This window comes from Penaeus japonicus, unplaced genomic scaffold (genome assembly GCF_977035675.1).
Source record: "Penaeus japonicus unplaced genomic scaffold, GWHDUDI00000001_assembly GWHDUDI00000010, whole genome shotgun sequence".
In the NCBI taxonomy this organism is placed as follows: Eukaryota; Metazoa; Arthropoda; class Malacostraca; order Decapoda; family Penaeidae; genus Penaeus; species Penaeus japonicus.
The window spans coordinates 25,273,676-25,281,157 of NW_028234412.1; the positions used below are offsets into that span (position 1 = coordinate 25,273,676).

At 49.1% G+C, this 7,482-nt stretch overlaps 1 protein-coding gene across 5 annotated transcripts in view; it reads left to right on the forward strand.

The window, feature by feature from the left end:
• Nucleotides 1-7,482, forward strand: part of fus (epithelial splicing regulatory protein fusilli) — a 149,362-nt gene that overhangs the window by 105,397 nt on the left and 36,483 nt on the right. The window lies entirely within an intron of this gene.

Consider the following 7,482-nt stretch of genomic DNA (forward strand, 5'->3'; position numbering starts at 1 on the left):
GTGAATTGGAAAAGATACTGACATTTTATGACAATAGCCCAGAGAGGCGCGCGCGCCTGCACACAAACACACTCACACACACACACACACACAGAGCGAATGAAAGAGAAAGAGAGAGAAAAGGAAGAGAGAGAGAAAGGCTCGAAATGGACATGACGTTTTGAACTTCAGCGCTGGCCATGGCCGGCTTTCGATGTTAAGGTCCGGAGGCGAGAAATACCGCTTGTCGAGAGTAAGAAAGAAAGAAAGAAAAAAAGCACCACAACCAACATCGTCATTATAGCTCGAGTTTGTTTTCTATTTTCAATCTGCCATCAGCTCTGACCTTTTCCACGTGCAACTGCGTAAAAGCGCAACGAATGAAAACACGAAGGGAAGATTGCGAAAACACTGATTGTGGTTATGAGACTGTACCCTCACGCGACACTTGACGTCAGAAAAAAATAATGTAAGAAATATAAGATAAATGTGGATTATTTTGCCTTTGTGCAGAGTCCGTCTAATGATACCTCATTATGTCCTTCATTGGCTAGAAAAGAGAGACTAGATCACTTATTGTCAGTCAAGTAGTAGAAGTAAAGATATTTGTCGTTTTTTGCTCTTGTTATCTCATTTCTTCGTTGCGTTTATTTCTTATTTCTGAGATTAGTTTTATTTTTTTTATTCTTTATATGATGTAATAAAATTCATTACTATTTATTATTTTATTTCATTATATATTCGTCATTTTTGTAAATCTTTATCTGAGGGGGGGTAGAAGATCAAGATCTCGCGAGAGAGCAGTGACAATACGAGCGGGCGCGACAAAGGCCCTCGGGAGCGACCTTTGAGAGGTGGCGCTGGAAAGGGCTCCTCTCAAGAATGTGGTCGCGGCACTGACTCGGGAGAAAGAGGGGGAGAGAGGAAGGAGGGATGGAAAGGAGGGAGAGGGAAGGGGAAGGAAGAGTGGTTGAGAAAAGAGAGGGAGAGGAAGGGAGGGAGGAGGAGGATGAAGGTAGGGAGATGGAGAAGGGGAAGAAGAAAGAAAGGGGGGAGGGAAAGAGAGAGAGAGATGCACCTCTTTCTTGAGAGAGGGAGAGGGAGAGGGAGAGGGAGAGGGAGGGGGAGGGAGGTTATCCGCAGAAGTGCGTGACGCAGCTTTTTTAAATTCCACATCGAGGAAATCACAATGTTAACTATATATGTATATTATATAAGTGTGTGTTTGTTTATGTTTACTTCTATTTTTATTTATGATTATATAATTTGTTTCCTTTTATATGGAAATTATTAAATAGACGTGCGGATGGCTCTAGATTTTTTTTTAACTACTTTGGTGTTGGTCAAGAGTTATTTTCATTTTATTTTGCATGACTTTCTAAACTCAAGGTTCAACTGACTGAAAATGTGAAGGAATAAACGATAATGTGCGCGCTTGGGTGTGTTTGTGTCCGTGTCTGTGTTTTTACGTGCTTGCACGTGCGTGGTGAAAATAAATATATAGAGAATGGCGATATTTTTCATCATTCAACACAAAAAACAAGGGAAGCGTCAAAAGAAATACAGATATTAACTTCGCGTCTCGATATTTATATCAGTCTAACCTACGGCGTGGAAAACGGGATCAGTCGCCGGGTATACTGAGGAATGACAGTGTTCACCCGCTGGACCAGTTTATGGAGGCTGGCTAACTGTACCTCGGCGTCGAGCTCTTCTTGTACACGCACTCATTCTTACTCGCTCTTACTCACTCGGGCTCATTTTATCCGGACGGAACTTGCTCATTTGCGATTAGTCTCCCTTGCTCTCGGACGCCTTCTTAAACATTTTTACTCATTCTGCGGACAGGTTACCATTCATTCTTACTCATTCAGGCTCGTCACTCAGGCTCGATATCAGTCACTTTCTCCACTCATTCTCACTCAGGCTTGAAAATAATAACAAAAGTAATTATGATAATCAGACGTACAATTACAAACAAGTCTAGTGTAAAACTTTTTTTAACCGACAGGAGGTGTGTGTGTGTGTGTGTGTGTGTGTGTGTGTGTGTGTGTGTGTGTGTGTGTGTGTGTAAGAGTGTGAGAGAGTCGGAGTAACAAGGAGGCAGGATCGTTGCCAAGCCTTCAGGGGGGGTTATGAGTTGAGAATGGAATGTTCTCGACTGTTATGGCACTTGAACTTGTGAGGTTAATGCAAAGGGGCTTCGGACAAGTCCAGTTACGTCTCTTCGGCCCACTCTTGCCTCCTTTATCGTTTCATTCCCTCCCCCTCCCTTTTTCCCCTCAACTGAACTCCTTCTCAAAGTGTCCTGGATCCTACTCCTGTCTACCGATATGGCTATTTTTTTTTTCTAATCCTTCCTTCCCTTCCCCCTCACCCCCTCACCCCTGCCTCTCTTCCTCCCACCCTCTCTTTCCCGCGCTTAACCTTTCTTCCTTAACCTACCTCCCTCCCTAACTCTCACCCCCCTCCCCCACCTCCAATGGCCCCCTCTGGAGTGTACTAGATCAACCCTCTTTCCCCCTACCCCCCTCCCCCTCCAGGTCCCCTTCCCCCATCCTACCCACCTCCCTTCGCCCCTCGGGATTGGAGGCTTTGCCCTTCCTCACGGCTCTGCAAGGGGCAAGGCATACCCCCCACTCCCCCCCACGACACATCATTAACTCTGCTGCCCATACACAACACCGGCGTCTCTTGCCCTCCTTGGAGTGGGGGGGAGGGAGAGAGAGGGGGGAGGGGTGCTAGGACCGGTTTCTTTTGGTCTTTCTTCTCTGTTTCTCTTTTCGTTATCTCTCTCTCTCCTCTTCCGTGTTTGTCGTCATTTGTTTTTCAACCTTTTTCTCGTTCACTTGGTTCATTATCTGTTCAGCGTTAATTCTTTAACCTCCTCCCTTTCGTTTCCCTTTGTCAGTCTTCCTATCCTCTGTATTTTTTTTTTTCCTTTTCATCTGCATATCTCTCTCTTTCTCTTTCTCTCTTTCGTATATCAGCATCCGCGTCTGCTTATCTCCATCTCCCTTCGCTCTTCTAGCATCCTGCCTTGTTCTCTTATCGAGTCGTTGTTGAAGCAAGAGGGAAACAAGGTGTGGGAAGGGCGATAGAGAGATTTTCCATCTCTCTCCTTCCCTCTCCCTTTCTCCCTCTTCTCTCTCTCCTCCCTCTCCCCTTCCTCTCCATCCCTCTCCCTCACTCCCTCACACACCCCACCCTTCTCCCCCTTTCTTCCTCTCCTCATTTTTCCCCTTCCCCCCATGTTTTTTCCTCTTCCCCTCCCTACTATCTTCCTCCCACTCTTTGTCTTCCCTCCCCCGCTCCTTCTCTATTTCTTCCTCTCCCTCTTCTCCCCTTCCCCCGTTCCCCATCCATCTTCTTGTCTTTTCTCCCCATCTCTTCTCCCCCTTTTCTCTCCTCTCCCTTTTTCCCCACCCCCTTACACCCCTCCCTATTTCCCCCTTCCCCCTTCCCCTTCCCCTTCCCCTTCCCCTTCAAAAATCCACTTCAAGTACTGCGCCTTTCGGACGCCCGCGGGCAGGGGCGTGGCCGGGTGAACGAACTCGGGTTTCTTTCTAGTCTACGCCCTTCGACCACGCCCACAGGCTTGCGGAGGAGTGCGGAGAGGCGTGGTCTTGTCTGGGTCACAAGTTCGGGATTTTCCTTTTTTTGGCGGGGGGGGGGGATGTTTTCGTTGCGAGAAAGTTTGGGATTTTGCAGAGTAGTGATGGGGTGTGACTGCTCATCGCAATACCTGTCTGCTTCTTTCTTCTGTTCGCCATCTCTCTCTCCCTCTCCCTCTCCCTCTCCCTCTCCCTCTCCCTCTCCCTCTCCCTCTCTCCCTCTCTCTCTCCCTCTCCCTCTCCCTCTCCCTCTCCCCCCCCTCTCACGCACACACACACACGCACACACACACACACACACACACACACACACACACACACACACACACACACACACACACTCACTCACACTACTTTTTCCTTTTGTACATCTATTTAACATATTTTTGAGGAACCGCATAGAAAAGGGGAAATATACCCATGTCCAGAGCAGACGAAGGAAAAGAGGAGAAATAAGGCCAAATGGAACTAAAATTAAAGATAGGCCTACCCTCTAGTGGTCAAACGTTCAGTCTCGGTAAGAACTCGATGCTGAATCTTATTTATTGTTAACGGCAGATGTTGCAGCTATTGCGGTTATCAGCTGTTGTTGTATTTTGTCACGCCGGGAGCTACCAGCCATTGGGGAAAAAAAATCGAACGTTGTTTTGATCGGTTTTTGGTCTGATTGGAATAACGGGATAAAAGAAGGGAAGGGAGACAAGGAGAAGAGGGAACAAGAAGACAGAAAAGGGGAGAAGTAAGAAGGGGGAAGAGGGATGGGAAGATATAACGGAAAATGGAGAGGGGAAGAGGAAGAAGTTTAGGGATAGTATAGGGAAAGCGAGAAAAGGGAATAAGTGGCGAGGGAGGAAGATGTTGGAAGTGGGGAGGGGAGAGGAAGAACGTCGTAGTTCATCCCTGATGACTCTTGCGTGGGCGTGGTCGCTCGTGGCAAAGGAGGGGGACGAGGAGGGGCGTGACTCAGAGCGTGGGCGGGCATCTTGCTCGACCTTTGAGAATGTGGGGCAGGCAGCCTCCGCTTTCTTTCATGAGGGTTCTTGACTCGGGCGGAGGTGGCTGGAGGGGGGTGAGGGAGGAGGTGGAGGAGGAGGAGAAGGAGTTGATATGGATGAGAAGGAGGAGGGTATGGAGGAGGAGGAGGTGGAGAAGGTGTATGAGCATGGAGGAGTTTCTCTCCCTCTCTATTTTTCTCTCTCTATATCTATCTATCTTTCTTCCTAGTTCTCTCTCTCCCTCCCCCTCTCTCTCCCTGTCTCCCTTCCTCCCCCTCTCTCTCCTTTTCTCTCTGTTTCTCTTTCTCTTTCTCTTTCTATCTCTCTGCTTCTCTGCCTCTCTCTCTATTTGTATATCTCTCTCTCTCTCTCATGATTTTATAAAATAGGCCAATCAAAGAAGATGGGTGGGAGAACATCATGTTGATTGATTGCAAGCCTTTTTGCAACCTCACCGAGCCCCAAAAGGCAACAATTTGTAAGGCTCAGACATCTGTTGCTAATCGTTCAGTTAAAGGTACCATGAGAAACCACATTTCAGTAGTCTTTTTTCAGTAAATTAGAAATTTAGTCGGTGCTTGCGCGTTCATGTGCGTGAGTTGGGGGATATGAACGCCATTGCGAGTGAGGGAAACGAAGTCTCTTAGTTGAGTGGATTGGGAAAGAAAACGATAGGGTGAGGGGGTGGATGTATCCGATTTGTGGGATGTCATATGAGATGGAGAGGAGACATTGCTACTCCCCCTCCCGTCCCCTCTTTTCATCCCTCCCCTCTCGCCAATGTTTCCCTTCCTTTTCCCTACTCCCTATTCCTTCTCCATCCCGCTCATTGCCTCATCTTCCACTTCTCATCCTCCTTTCCTCCACTTCCCTCCTCTTCTCTTCCACTCCCCCCCCCCCCTCTCATATCTTCCACTCCCCCTTTTACACTATTCCCCTCTTTCACGCCCCTTCCTCCCCACTTTTTCACAATTCTTCACCCTCCTCCTCCTCATCCTTCTTTCCCCCACTCCTCACCCTCCTCCTCCTCCTCCTTTCCCCCACTCCTCCTCCTCCTCCTCCTTCTTCTTCTTCTTCTCCTTTCCCCCACTCCTCCTCCTCCTTCTTCTTCTTCTTCTCCTTTCCCCCACTCCTCCTCCTCCTTCTTCTCCTTTCCTCCACTCCTCCTCCTCCTCCTTCTCCTTTCCCCCACTCCTCCTCCACCTCCTCCTCCTTTCCCCCACTCCTCCTCCACCTCCTCTTCCTCCTTTCCCCCACTCCTCCTCCTCCTCCTTCTTTCCCCCACTCCTCCCCCTCCTCCTCCTCCTCCTTTCCCCCACTCCTCCTCCTCCTCCTCCTCCTCCTCCTCCTTCTCCTTTCCCCACTCCTCCTCCTCCTCCTTCTCCTTTCCCCCACTCCTCCTCCTCCTCCTTCTCCTTTCCCCCATTCCTCCTCCACCTCCTCCTCCTCCTTTCCCCCACTCTTCCCCTCCCCTCCCCTCCCTTATCCGACGACCACGCCGACGTACGACCGAAAGCCCGCGTCATGGCTGGTCGCTCGTTCCCCGCCGGACGCTGAACCTGCTCTCGTCCAGCGGTGGCGGCGACGGCGGGCGGGCAGCGCTGGCCACCGGCTTCGACGCTGACCTCTTTCCCGCGGGCACGTTGCTGACCTCGCGGGGGGATGGGGAAGGGGGAGGGGAGAGGGGAGAAAGGGGGCGGTTAGATCTAGGAGCAGCACTTGAGCGCGAGTTGCCTGCCTCGTCAGTGTGAAGTTTTTGAGTCTTTACTTAGCTGTCCTTCTTGTTTTCGCTTTGTCTTCTATAATCTATTATTTTCCGTCTCTTGCCTTTTTTTTCTTTCTCTCCCTCTTTTTTTCCTTTTTTAACTCCTCTCTCCTTTCTCTTCTCTCATCGTTCTCGCATATTATCCCTTTCCATCCCTCCCTTTTTTCCTCCCTCCCTCCTCCCTTCTTCCCTCCCTCCTGCCTCTCTTCTTCCCTCCCTCCCTCCATCATTTCATCATCCTATCATCCTTATTTTCTCCCTCTTGCCGTTTTCCTCTATCTCTCTTTTACCTCTCCCATTCCCTCATAGTCGTCCTGTTTTATTGTTGTTTTTTGTTTTATTGCTAATTTTACCATAGTAAACGTTAGAAAGGTAGGGTCAGAAAGGAAGGAAATTGGGCAATTAGATTTTCTAACACTTGAGAGTGGCGTAGTTAGAGAGGGAGAGACTGCAACAAAAAAAAAAAAGGAGGAGGAAGAGGAGGAGGAGGAGAGATAAAAGTGTAAGAGAGACTGAGAGAAAGAGAGCAGGCGAGCGGGCGGGCGTGGGTGGAGTGGGTGTGGTGCGAAAGTGGGCAGTGACCCTCATCTCCTGAGGGGAGGGTCAGCGGGCCAGCGCGAAGGGTCGAGGGGGCGCGTTGGTCGCAGAGATCGGGATGCTGCTTCGCTCCCTGGGGGGGGGGGCGCTTCACGCTGTAACGATATTTTCAAAGGATTTGTTTTCCTTCTTCCTTCCTTCCTTCCTTCCTCCTTTCTCCACTTCATCCTCCTCCACCACTTCTCCTCTTCCTCTTCCTCCTCAACTCCAACGCATTCTTACATCCGGCGTTGAGTTTCCCCAAAACGTCTCATATCGCGAGTTGCATGCAAATTGCACCGCCCCTGCTTTCGCGTAATGGCAAGGCGGCGTGATGGTTATGAGGCATCGCCTGACCGCATCGTTTGTGCTACACTTGTGTGTGAAATGTTTAGTTTATCTTTTTATTTCTGCCGTTCGTGTGGGTCTTGTTATTAGGTTTTATAAGCACTGCATTATCATCGTGCTTACGCATCTTTATGAGACGTTGTTGTTATTTTTGTCGTTATGGTTATCATCATTAGTATTGATTTCTTCATCATAATCATCTATT